The sequence below is a fragment of the Pristis pectinata genome, chromosome 5 (genome assembly GCF_009764475.1).
Source record: "Pristis pectinata isolate sPriPec2 chromosome 5, sPriPec2.1.pri, whole genome shotgun sequence".
Taxonomy (NCBI): Eukaryota; Metazoa; Chordata; class Chondrichthyes; order Rhinopristiformes; family Pristidae; genus Pristis; species Pristis pectinata.
In genome coordinates, this window is record NC_067409.1 from 30,660,120 (window position 1) to 30,674,180 (window position 14,061).

The window sequence follows — 14,061 nt, forward strand, 5'->3', positions numbered from 1 at the left end:
TCTTGACCTCACAATCTACCTTGTTATGATGTTGCACTTTACTTCTACCTGCAATGCACTTTCCTGTAGCTGTGACACTTTACTCTGTATTCTGATATTGTTTTTACCCTGTACTACCTCAATGCACTGTGTAATGAATTGATCCGTACGAACGGTACGCAAGACAAGTTTTTCACTGTACCTCGGTACAAGTGACAATAATAAACCAATACCAACACCAATACCAATACCAATACCAATAAAGGGGAAATGAATGAGAAAGAGGAAAAACCTTTTAATGAAGCATATGATGACATCTGGAATGCATTACCCGCAGATGTGGTGGAAACAGGTTCCATTATGGCTTTCAAGAGAGAAATGGATAAATATATGGTGAAGAAAAAATCACAAGGCTACAGAGAAAGCTCTTGGACTGGGTGGTGGGGTGGAACATGATGGGCCTCCTTTTGTGCTTTACTATTCCAGGATTGTAAGATTATATGAAATTAATATTTTACTTACTAAAAACTGGGTTTAAATAAAGATTTAAAAGGAATGTTTTATAGAAGTTTGGTATCAGCAAGGTGTGGTGGGGGAAGAGAGAAAGCTGCACTGTGCACAGAATGAGAGTGTGAGTAGAAAGTCTTAAATAGTAGAAAGGAATTTTTATTGTAGATTTGCAGAATGAAAAGTTCTGGCTCTGGATGTAATGAACCTAAGGTGGAGAAACCAGATATTCTGCAATCTAGCTTTTGATTTTTTTTAATCAAAATAAACTTTATTCATAATAAAAGCCAAACTATATACAACTATAAAACAGTGCAAGCCTTTACATTCTTGTACAGATCATTCATTAGTGTTACCTTTTTATATAAAAAACAGCACCGATGCCACACGTGTGGCTCCCTGGGGGCTACCCAGTCCTGTATTTACAATATTTAGGGGCTTTCTCGCCTGACCCCGCCCCTCCCTCTCCAGTGGCAGAAGAACCCTAAAATCTAGCTTTTGATGCCAAGAGTGGAACAAAACAAATCGAGCCATGAACAACAGGGATCACTTAAACAAAGTAAGCATACTCAGTCTTTATACCAAGCTTTTAATTAGGAGTGAGCCTTTTGTTGTTATTAGGTTGCATTTTGATCAAAGTCATTAACTTCCTTTCAGTTTCAAACAGACATCAAATCTCAGTAAAGTGCAGGTAAACCTTTATGACTAATTCACATGTATTAGTGCAATGACATTCAACATCAAACAATCAAACATGTTAGACAATTGTTGCATAATGCATTACCAAAACTACTGATGCATTTAAAAGGCAATGGCCAATAATTGAATTCAATTGGTTTCTGTATGCATAATCATGAAGCATTATGTGAGACTTATTTAAGCATGATGTACTCAAATGTCTTAGGGGGATGTTTTGGTAACAGTGCCTTTCTTTATACTGAAAGAGCATGGGAGCTTTGATGCTGGCACATGCCGTGTACATAGCCTTCCAGAATTTCATTATCAGATATTCACAAGTTATATGCTTTCTGCTGGGAGTTGATGGGGAGTTGTGGGGTGGAAGAAGTGGTTGGTGAGTAGTTGGTGGGAAGCAAGGAATATGTGCAGAGAGAAAGGTTTTCAATACTGCTATATAAAGGCATTAAGTATTGTAGCAACTATTTAAATGGATGGGACTATTAAAGTCAAATGTTTACATGTGGAGGAGACAAATTGATTGTCTAAAGGAAAAAGTAGAATAAAAAAGGACAGTTTCCAAGAAAGAGTATAAGTAAGAAACAACATGACAGTATTGTCAGATGGACCTTGATTCTACATTAATCTCATGGACTACAGTTCATGCAGATACACACTGACCAGTAGCTGCCAACACAAATCCTGCACATTTATAAAGGTGGTCTGATACTTTGATAACGTAGAGATTTTAAAATCCCCATTCACACAAGGACATGACATTATTCCAATGAGTAATTTCTTTGGTTGCTTTTATGTTTTTTTAACTTTCAGCTTCACCTTCTCACATGAGTGAGAATCACCATATATACAGGTCATTATCATTCACAATGGCAATCAGGCAGGGGGGACATTTTCTGTGATTGTGACAAGCAGCTATGAGTGAGTAAAGTTGCAAGGAGTCACAGAGTAATACAGCATGGATACAGACCCTTCGGCCCAACTCGTCCATATCAAGTAGTTTTGAGTGCCTGTTGAGAGGAAGCAGCAAACGTGGACAACGGTGGAAATTGCTGGATGAAAGGAAGTATCCACAGGGTGACACATTAATTTTTTCAAGGAATGCAAGGAATAATCCCAGATGTGATAAAGTACTGGGAAATGTTGAGAACAGTAGCAGGCATTGAGTATATGAGTGCATCAGAAAGTGTCCCATTGTGATTGGAAGGGAAGCATCGGGAGAAAAGGGTTGGCGGGGATGTGGGAGAAGTGTGATGTTCTAGCATTGGATTCAGACTAAGGAAGATGAGAAAATGAATCATACCTTGTTCACACGCCGCATCAGGTCTCAGAAACCAATCTACTGCTCCTGGCTAATTTTTCAAAACTAAACTAAAGAGGACCTCATCCTAGGACCACAGAGATTCCTCCAGCTGAATATAAAATCACAGTTCCCTGGGCTACCTCTGGATGAATAAGTAAATGGGTAGCTCTTCGTAAGAAAGAAATAACTTTCATTTATGTTGCACTCTTCACAACCTTGGATTTCCCCAAAGTGCTTTTCCAGGTAAAGAAGAATTTTTCAATAGGGCCACTGTTATTTTTTGTAGGTAAACATAGCAGTTAATTTGAATATTTATTAGGTTATTATCAAACTGATAATTCTCACATTTGCTCTGATAATTGAATTATTGTTTTATTCAGTTTTGATGAAGGACTAATAGCTGTGGAGATTCCTGAGCAGACCTTGCCTTATTTTTTGAAAACAGCACTGCGTTCAATATTCTTATCTAGCACATCCTCTCCAATGTTTATTGATTCCTTCATAATGACCAACAGATGCATACTTTATCTTATCTGGTGCCTGAGGATAAAAATTATCCATCTCTTGTGGCTTATTTGCTTTGAGTCCTTTTCGTCTATCTAGAAACTGAATGTTATATTATGTCAAAGTTCTAAATTCTTCTTGGACTATCACCAATTGTGAAGGACATATTGCTCAACTCTTCCCCTTGAATACTTGGAGAAAAATTCATTTATTATTAACTACTCTATGCATTCTCAATTTCTGCCCTTAATGCATTCCATTTGGACTTTAGTTATTCCTTAGACTAGATTTCTATTGTTAAAGTTTTTCCTGCTTTACTTTGTATCAGCAATGATACTTATTTCTAGAATATATACAACTTATTTTCCTTCACTATCTCACTTTTGGTTACATTTTTATCCATTCTAATTCCTAATTGTTTTATCCACGCTTGTTAATCCTAGCTCTGCTATTAAATGTCAAGTGTTCTTTCCCTTATCTTACATGTTCAATGGGTATTCATTACATTAAGTGAACACAGCAAATTCACACCTTTCAAACTGTTTCAATGTTAAGTCTCCCACATTAATGAAGTCACTGCTTGGTGAATTGCAGCAATGCATCTCATGACAAGTATAGACAGTGGCTGCATGCTCAACATTGTAGATTTAGAGATGATCCATTTATAATCCACAATTGTTGAAAAGTAACACCCCCACCAACCTAATCCCCAGCAATTTGCACAAGGATTTTCCGTCATTTCATCAAAGTTTGATTTGCATTGAACCAATATACCTGGCATCAGGTCCTCTGTACTTCTACGTCAAAGGTCATGTCATAACTGGTCTCAGTTGTGTAAGGCAACCAGGACTCAGATTCCCTCTGTCAATCATGCTGCTATCATTGTAGCTCATTAAGTAAACTGAAACATGGTCAGCAACACATGGACCTGGATTTTGTATCAAAATGATGGTGTGTATTTCATTGTTCAACATTGTCATATATTAAATCTGCAAGCACAAACTAAGTGGGGGAATCAAGAAGTTATTGTCCAATTTCCTCTGATCCTCCACTTATTTTTAAGTATTGGTAGCTTGCTAAGAGATTTGGCATTGAAACATTATTTAGCAAATTATGGCAAGGCATCTTATAACAGGTATACTCCACAGCCACAGTCTAAACCTGTCATGAAATGCATCGCTGCAATTCTCCAAGCAGTGTCTATATTAATGTGGGAGATTTGGCACTGAAACACTTTGAAAGGTGTGAACTTGCTGTGTTTACCTAATAAATATCCACTGAATATGTAAACAGCATTATACTATCTCCCCAACCCCCAACTCACCCCATCACCCACCACAACACCAACTCCACACACTTGCTACAACATTTCCGTGACAGGGGTCAAAATTTACCCCAGAAGAAAATTGACCAGAAAGATAAATACTCTGGCTACAAGAGCAGGTCAGGTATTCCATGTAAATGAATCACCTCCTGACTCTCAAAACCTTTCTATCATCTGTAACACAGACGTTTGATGGAATAGTTGCTGTTTGCACAATGCAGCCGCAGTAACACTCAAGAAGTCCCACATAATCCAGGAAAAAGGAGCCCACTTGATTGACATCTGACCCTCAATTGCACAGTTTGGCAAATTGTTGTAGTGCATCTTATGAGAGATGGAGACAATGGCTGTGATGAATAAGATTCATTGCTTTAAGATGTATTTTTTCCTGGAGTTATCATTATTATGCTTACAGTGAATATGCTACAAAAATGGCTCCAGCAAAAGAATCGCAGGTGGCTTCCTCAGATTATAAGAACATTTAATTGAAGTCAAAGATGTTTATAAAAGCTGCATGTACATTGGTAGGGATTTAGTAGCTGCGTAGTGTGGTCATGAATAAAAATGGATCTATCCTGCATTCATAGAAGATTGAATTATATTTATGGTATTAGTCACTCGATATGTCTTGTAACAGCTCTCTCTCGATTCATGGACACACTCGTCTATTATATGCTTTGACAATGTATGTTCAGAGATGTGTGCTACATCTCACAAAGATTCTCACCCCTATGCAGAAAGAAAATGTAGAGCCAAACAGAAAGCAGGAATATGAGTCATTGCTGAATCGAATATTACTCTCCTTTTCACTAAATCCTTCAGCACAACTTTTGAGGTCAAAAGCATCTTCTGTTAGAATAGCTGCACATCTAAGTTTCTGATTAAACTTTCTTCCAGAATGTTTGATTTGTACTTGAAGAATAGTGACCTACAAGGTTATGGACCTACAGCTGGAAGATAGGATTAGGTTAAGATTCTTTTTTTTGACCGACATGGACATGATGGGCCATAGATTTTCTATGCTTCTGTGACTGAGATAATAGTGATAATTATCAATTGTCAAAAAGCAGAATAGACACCTCATTTTTACTGGGGAACCTCATGCTGTGAGATAATGCACCTCCAATGATGTCTGTATAGAGTTTGCACGCTTTCCTTTGACCTTATGGGTTTCCTTCAGGTTCTCCACTTTCCTCACATATCCCATGTGCTGGTTAGCAGGTTAACTGGCTGCTATAAATTACTGCTCCTAGATGGCTGGTGGGAGAATTGGGGTGGGGGGGGGGGTGGAGGTGTTAATGGGTGATACAATAGGCTACAGGGAAGTAAATGGGGAAATGGGATTAATGGGATTTCTCTGAGAATTGGCATACACTCGGTAGGCTGAATGGCCCGCTTCTATGATCAGCTGGTGAATGTGCTTCCTCTTAGGAACTCGTAAGAGGAAGTTGGAGTGCAGCCCCAACACTGGTGGTGCACTGCAGGACTCCTCACATGAAGTGCGACAGGGCAGCGCCACCTTCTGTTGAATTCCAGCCTTCCGTTGAATTCCAACCACTTGCAAGTACAATGGGCCGTTCAAATGGATGGGAGAAATTGGTTGCTGAGAGAAAGGTTTTTTGATGTAATTAAGTCAGCGCAAATGTGTTAATCAACTTAAATAATTGTTTTTGATTCTTCTAACCTCAAATTAGTTATAATAATACTGATTTTCTAATATTATTTTAAATTTTTGATAAGTCCTGATTGATTGTGAATTGTTTGGTTGCATCAGACACTCACAAACATGCAGGATGGGGCGGGGCTTCACCCCAGATAATGTCAATCTTGTCAGCGCAGCCACCCACTTGATTCAGGAGGGAGTGTGCATGTATCATCAGGGCCTGGAAACCCGGCTCCCAACGGATAGGTGGTCCTGAATCCTGCTGGAAAGAAAACAATGGCAACAGCTTATTGCAATTAAAATAGCTGTACAGTAGTTACGATATAATATTTATATTAAAAGTAATTAATGAAAGTAACTATCTCCTCAAGTAAGAAAATAACAAATAACTTAGACACCTGCAATAATGTGTCCTTATTCAGCAGTTCCTTTCCATAAACCAATCAGGTATAAGGAGGAAGAGAAACAAAGGACTGCAGATGCTGGAATCTAGATGAAAAACACTATTGAAGAAGGGTCCTGACCCGAAATGTTGACCGCCTGCTTTTCTCCATGGATGCTGCCTGGCCTGCTGAGTTCCTCCAGCATCATAGTGTTTTTTCATCAGGTATAAGGAACAATCTCTGACAGTTTCAGAAAGACATCTCAGTTTAAAGGTTGCAACCATCCCCTCCTACCTCCATACTCTCACCTGACCCCCCAATTCCTTTCAGTATGCAAGGCCTGTCCTTAACACACAGCTCCCTGGGTCTCCCCTGCTTCTGAAATTTGCATCAATGGGCCATTACATAAAGAGTTGTTTGGTTTGTTGGGTTTGTGGTGCAATGCACCATTATAACAATTGGCAAGGACCATTCACTTTCTAAAGAATTGACTGAACTCAAAAACAGACATAAATCCATTAAAAGCAATTAAGAAGAAAACAGGAATTTACCAGAGAAATATGGCAAAAGTAAAATATACTGAGTAGTATGAACACAGTCAAGAGAAGTCCTCATCTAAGCTAATAGATTTTCACTTCTAACTGTACAATTTGCTGTTAGGTCACATCCCAAAGACAATACCTCTGGCAGCACTCCCAAGTACTGCACTGAAGTACCAGTGCATACTATATTCTCAAACTCCAGAGAGTTGAGAGTCTTTTGTCTCAGAGGTAAGGGTATTATCATTAAACCTTCCTTTTCTGTAGTGGTTGTCAATGGCTTAAGCCAGTTTAATTGCTGTCCAGTCAGGGAAAAGGTTATTTGTACTTAAGTTAATCAATTCCTCAGATCATTCATGGCCTTCTCTTCATATCTTGAATAGAATAAATTCTGGTTGTAAAACAAGCAAATTGGAGTAGTATGAAACACCAAGTTGACTGTTTTCCAGTCAAAGGACCTGAATTTCTCTCAAGCTAAGATCAAACAGGTCAGAGCCAAAGCTACAGGAGTGCCATATTGCATTAAAGCAGCTACCTGTTAACAGTAGCTCACTGACTCACTTATGAAGTACACAGAAACATTGTTTGGTCAGAAAGACCTTGGAAGTTGGGAATGATCCATGCCCAATTTTAATTCCACTTTTATTTTGGGATAAAGGAAAGAGATCAGGAGAAAATGCAAGTTAGATATTCACTTATTGCTCTTATATCTGTTAGCTGACTTCCAGGCAGGAGGAGCAACAACATTTCTGGTTCATTGGAGACTTTTAGTGACCATGAGATATACCTGAATGTTAGGAGTAAACATTTCTATGGCCAAACATTCAGGGTTTCTTTAACAGAATTCAGTCACAGTATAAAGCCATAGAGTCATAAAGAGATACAACACAGAAACAGGTTCTTCAGCCCATCAAAACCAGGCTGAACAACAAGTACCTATTCACATTATTGCTACATTAATCTTACTTTTTTTAATTCCCTTCACATTCTCACTAACTCTCTCCAGATTTTACCACTCATCTACAGACTAGGGCAATTTACAGTGGTCAGTTAACCTACCGACCTGCGTATCTTTGATATGTGGGAGGAAACTGGAACATCCGGGGGAAACCTATGAGGTCACAGGGAGAAGGTGCAAACTCCACGTAGACAGCACCCAAGGTCAGGAACCTGGGTCTCTGGTGCTGTTGAGACAGCAGCCCTACCAGCACAAACACTCTATAACAACTCATTCAGTTGTTTATTTAGCAACACGGAATAAACATTCATGAAATTATCTGGGGACTTTATTAATGACTTCTGTGCCAACATTAGAAGCAGTAGGATGCAGCTAACAGAGCCATGGCTACACACTGCAACTTGAATCTAGTGCCCAGGAAATTCCTCAAATCTTCTCCTGTCTTGTTGTGTCTTCCCGCACTGACATCTTTTTATCACACTTTTGACGATGCCACAGCAGTGGAGCGGGAGCAGGTTTCAGGATTTTCCCATTCTTTTGTTGTCTTATCCTTTGCATTGTGATCCGTGTGGCTTCATATTCATTGTGAAAGTATCCGAGGCTTTACTTGCAATAATACTTCCATAATCACTTCCATGCTTCTATCCCACTGCTGTTTTCCATTTAACTGCTGCTAAGCCATTTCAATTTTAAAATTATAGATACTGACTTATACCAGACTGTGGTGAGAACTCATTTGAAATATTGTGAAATCTTTTGTGTTCTCTTCAGTTCTGCAGAGACAATTCTGCTTTACAGAATGACCAGGGGAAAGCAATGGGAATGAATGTCAGCCTGTGCTGATTAATTCATGGAGCTTAGACTTGCCTGAAAGGTGTAAACTTGAAAGAGACCAGATTCAAGTTTTTAAAAATATCAAAAGCACTGATAAAATAGAATTGGTTGAATTGAAGCACCTTATGGAACTACTTGGCATTGAGAAGGCAGGGAGTGAGGATCTGTGGAAGTTTAATTGTTCTCAGAGGTGACTGATTGTGCCATAGATCAGATCTATCTACAGGCAGTGAAAGCAGGCCTTTGGCTCCAGGGTGGGGCAGCATCCAGAGGTCTGCTCATTACTGGAGGCTCTGTCTGCGCACAGGACCATAATGAACTAAGGCCTCAGTTCAGTAGGAGCTATGTGAAAGCTTAGTGCAATTGCAGAGCTAGTGTAGGAAGCTGGGTGGATCACAGACAATCTGGCTCATTATTTCTTTTGCCCCTTTTTCTGGAGAATCAACTTCAGAAACTGGGGTTCAGGGTGAGTCTAGTTAGAAGCAGATAAAATGTGGTGGCAGGATCCTTTGAAATGCCATGACTATAGGCGAATGCAGCAATGATTTCAACAGACGTATCCCATTCTCTAATGCAATGAGTGGTTGGATAATCATTTGCTAAAATGTGGTCGAAGAGAAAATATTGACAAAGAATTCAAGAAAACTCACTCTTTTGAATCATAGAGTCATCAAGTAATATAGCATGGAAACAGGCCTTTCGGCCCAACTCATCCATGATGATCAAGATGCCCATCTATGCTGGTCCCATTTGCCTACGTTTGACCCATATCCTTCTAAATATTTCCTATTCATGTACCTTTCCAAGTGTCTTTTAAATGCTGTTATTTTACCTGCCTCAACCATCTTCCCCAGCAGCTGAATCCATATACACACTCTGTGTGAAGAAGTTGCCCCTCAGGTCCCTCTTAACTCAATCTTTCAATTGAATTATTTTGCAGATCTTTGGTACCCAGCTAAACTGTTCGTTATTACTTCTACATTGACTAATAGTTTACAAAAAAATTGCAGGACCTTTCGTCATGTCCGAAAGAGCTATTTGAATTTGATTCTACCGCTGATTCAGTTGTAAGAATGCTGCCACTGAGTCAATACCACCAATTATTCCATCCTACATTTCCTTGTGTTTAACCGAGACATAAATAACCAGTCATGAAGAGGGAATCAATAGAACTTTCTAGCAATATCAGTAATAAAACATCTCTTTAAGAAATGGAACGGGATGCACATGCAACAATATCTAATTGTTTCCGGCTGCATCATCGATGTTGAAATAGTTCAAAAAGAATTTGAACATGTAAATTGAGCTTAATATGAATGTTTGAAGCATTCTGCAAAAAAGCAGTACATTGAAATGCAAAAAATAGCGAAAGTTGAAAGTCCTCCGTAGGTCAGCAGCAACAGTGGAGGAAGAAACAGGGTTAATGTTTCAGATCAATAAACATTTGTCAGAACTTTTTTGTTCTGATGGAAGGTCATTGACTTGAAATGTTAATGTATTTCCTCTCTCCACAGATCCTGCTTGACTTGCTTGAGTATTTCCAGTATCATCTTCTGTTGTTAATACATTAAAATGACTTGATAATCTAATTCGTTAGTTTTGTCTCCCTTTGAACAACACTGCTAAATCATACAGCAACAAATTTCAACTGAAACAATACATAATTGTTGCATTAGGCACTTGAACCCACTGATTAGATTAGCTTATTATGTATGTATAAAATTATGTATAAAATTGTCAAAGCCAAAGAAGCTAACCGCTGTTGCATAGAACAATAATAGTGGTTCGTTAGTTTGTTCAGATACTATGCTTATTCCAAGGATTGATTAATCCTCACGGCACTTCACCATCATTCTGTTTTGGGTTCATTCCTGCCTTAATAAACCTGGACAAGGAAACTGAAATGTAGAAGGTTGTACTGGCCTCAAGAGTATGAGTATTTTGAAGGGAATAACTTAATCTGTGACATCCAAAAGCTTTCCACCATCTACACGACATGAATCAGTAATATGATGGAAAACTTTGCTCTTGCCTAAATGACTGCAGCTCCAGGAACAGTCAAGAAGCCCAATAAAGCTACCTGCCAAATTAGCCTTGAGAGTGCCTCCCAGACATGCAGTTGCAATCATCTGGTAAGGCAAGAACAGTAGGCATATAGGAACACCATCTTTTGCATATTCCCTCCAAGTCACACACACTATACTGACTTGAATATCCTTCCTTCATCATCACTGAGTCAAAATCCACCAAACACCACTTCAGAAGTACCTTCATCATGACACTGCAGGCATTTGAGAAATCAGTTCAACACTACCCTCTCAAGAGCAATTATGACATTAAATGGTGGACTTACATTTATATAACTGGTCCAGCTGCGTTTCTGATCAGCAGTAGTCTCCAGAAATTAGGTGGTAGAAGATTTGTCTATGGAGGTGCTGCTGAGTGTGAAGGGAGGTTGTTCATAATCTCTTTTGTTGGACAAGGCCATTGTCTGCCACTTGTGTGACACAAATTTTACTTACAATTTATCAGGTGAAGCCTAAACATTGTTTAGTCATTCAGAAGGCAGGTATGGATTGCCTCATCACCCAAGGAATTCCTACTGAACTTGAAAAAAGTACAATCATTTGAATACTTCATTTTGAAACTAATGATGGGATGAAGCAATTGAAGAGCTTTGAGCCTTGGATATTGCCCATGGGACTTCTTGTGGCATTTCCTTTGTATATGATTCTCACCACTGGAGATTTTTTCAATAATATCCAATATTTTTAATTGTACCAAAATGCCTTGAAATCAGACTAGCCAATTGCCGCCTTGTTATTAAGCTCAATCTCTCTCACCTCCCCTCTGGAATTTGTCTCTTTTTATCAACGTTTGTGTCAAAGCTCTAGTGAGGTTTGGAGCCAAGTGGTCTTGGCAAAACCCAACTGAACATCAGTGAGAAGGTCACTGGTGAGCAATTGCCATTTGATAATACTGTTGATAGCACTTTCCATTACTTTGCTTATGATTAAGGTAAACTGACATGGCATTAACCAATGGATACATCTATCACATAAAGCCAGTTTTATTACTGAAATAACACAGCATAACAGATTGACCCATTCCACATTTTCAGTTGACCGATTATTCAACTCGTTTGATTATATACCCAATAGGATTATTGTTAAAAACCATGGATAAATTCAGTAAGCCTCTGTCAAAGTGCATAAATATTTATAAGTCCTCAACAGTAGATATTCATTATGAATGGTTCAACAGCATAACAAGCACACTGTAGTGAATCGGGCAGCATTTTTTTCTGGCAGTAAGCCAAAATGCTTCAAAACCATCAAAATGAGACAGGTGTATATTCCAACTTCCACCAAAAGTTTGAGTTAGCTTTCATTTATATAACAATTCAGTTTCTATAACCTTATCCTGTTATCTACACCACAGAATACACAAGGAGATTTCTGCTATGTAACAATGGCATTGCTGCAGCTCAGAATTCTTTCAGTAATGGAAAGAGACTTTATGGAAGAGGGTTTGGCAAACTTTTTTCATTTAGGGAAGAAAAATAAAACATGTATTAGCTTCAACATGACAGTGTCATACTCGTATGATCTCACCATGTGTTTTAATCTTGCATCATCTCAATTTCAAAAATAAACAATTCAAGATCAGCCCATTGTCTTTCCAGAGGATTTGTACCTTTCTCCTATCAAAAATAAATCTTTGAAAGAACCAGACCAGTAACAAATGATGCAACAGTCATCAATTGTGCTGTAAAATGCTGTAAGTCTATTTTTAATCTGAATTTATCCAGTAGTCTGCTGGAACTATAACACAAAGAAAAGCAATTCACATTCCTAAAAGCAGTTCAAGGAAAGGGTGTATAGCACATCTAGAAAGCTTCAGGGGAGTAAAACTGGAGTGTCATTACTCTTATGTACAAAAGGCAATTCTCATGCTGTCAAACAACTCACAAATAAACTCTAGCCATTATAATGAGGCCCAATGCAAGCTTGAGGAACAATAACTTCTTTTTTGTCTGGGCACGTTACAGCCTTCTGGACACAATTTCGAGTTCTCCAACTTTAGGTAACTCACTTTATCTGTATCAAACTTGACCATTTCTGCTGTTAGTCATCCATCTGTGATATCGGTTCAGTTTTTCTCTCTCCATTACTACAGCCTGACTTGCTAAAAAGCATAATCACCATCTAACTGCCCCATCAACCCTTTTGACCTGGCTTCACCTGCTCTCTAATATTCCCTTTGTCCTAACCTTCCATCTTGCCACCTTCTCTGCAACTTAACTTTTTTTTCTCTTTCCCAGTTCTGATAAAAGATCCCTAGCCTGAAACATTAATTCTGTTTTCCTTTCCATAAATTGCCACCTGACCTGCTAAATGTTTCCAGCATTTTCTGTTTTAATTTCAGATTTTCTAGAGTCTGCAGGATTTTATTTTGATGTTCATTCTAGCCATTGTGTTTTGGGGATAAAGTTCCTTACCTATTGTACCTGTAATCAGTGTAACTTGGTTCGGCAAATGCAGCTCCTCCAGAAGCCCAACAACTTTTCTGATTCTTTCCACTGGAAGTGTGTTTAGGCATATTCCATGTTTGTCCAAATGTGGAGAGTAATGATGGGAGTCTAATAATGGGAATATGACAATAAATGGTGAGTGACATTCATGCTATTGATGTGTAAGCAGTGATCATCTCCAATAAAAAGAAAATCTAACAACTTGCCCTGTACTCTTTAATGGAGACACTTAATCTCTGAGTCACCCCACCATTGATATCCTGAAGATCAACACTGACACTCACCTGGTCCAGCGACATAAATGCTGTGTCTATAAGAGTACGTCAGAGGCTAAATACCTTGTGACGAGCTACTCATCTCGTGACACCCCTAGGCCTACCCACCATCTATACAGCTCAAATCAGCAGCATGATTGGATACTCTTCACTCATCTGGATGAGGGCTACATCAATAACTCCCAAGAAGCTCAATGCCACAAAGGACCAAACGGCCTGCTAGGCTGGCACCCCAGCAACCATCCTAAATATTCACCCCCTCTACCACTGATGCATAATAGCTGCAGCAATACTATCTGCAAAATTGCACTGAAATTACTAATCCAGACTACTCTGACATCACCTCCCATTATCCATGACCTTTACCACCAAGAAAGACACCACCAGCGCAGGTTCCGTACTAGTTGCACAGACTCTTGATTTGGAAGTGTATCGCTGGTCCTTCATTGTCATTGTAAATTCTGAAATTCCATTTCTAATAGCACCATGGAAAATACCTTCACCACAAGGCTTTCTCTGCCTCACCACCACTTTCTCAAGTGCATTTAAGGATGGGCAATAGATG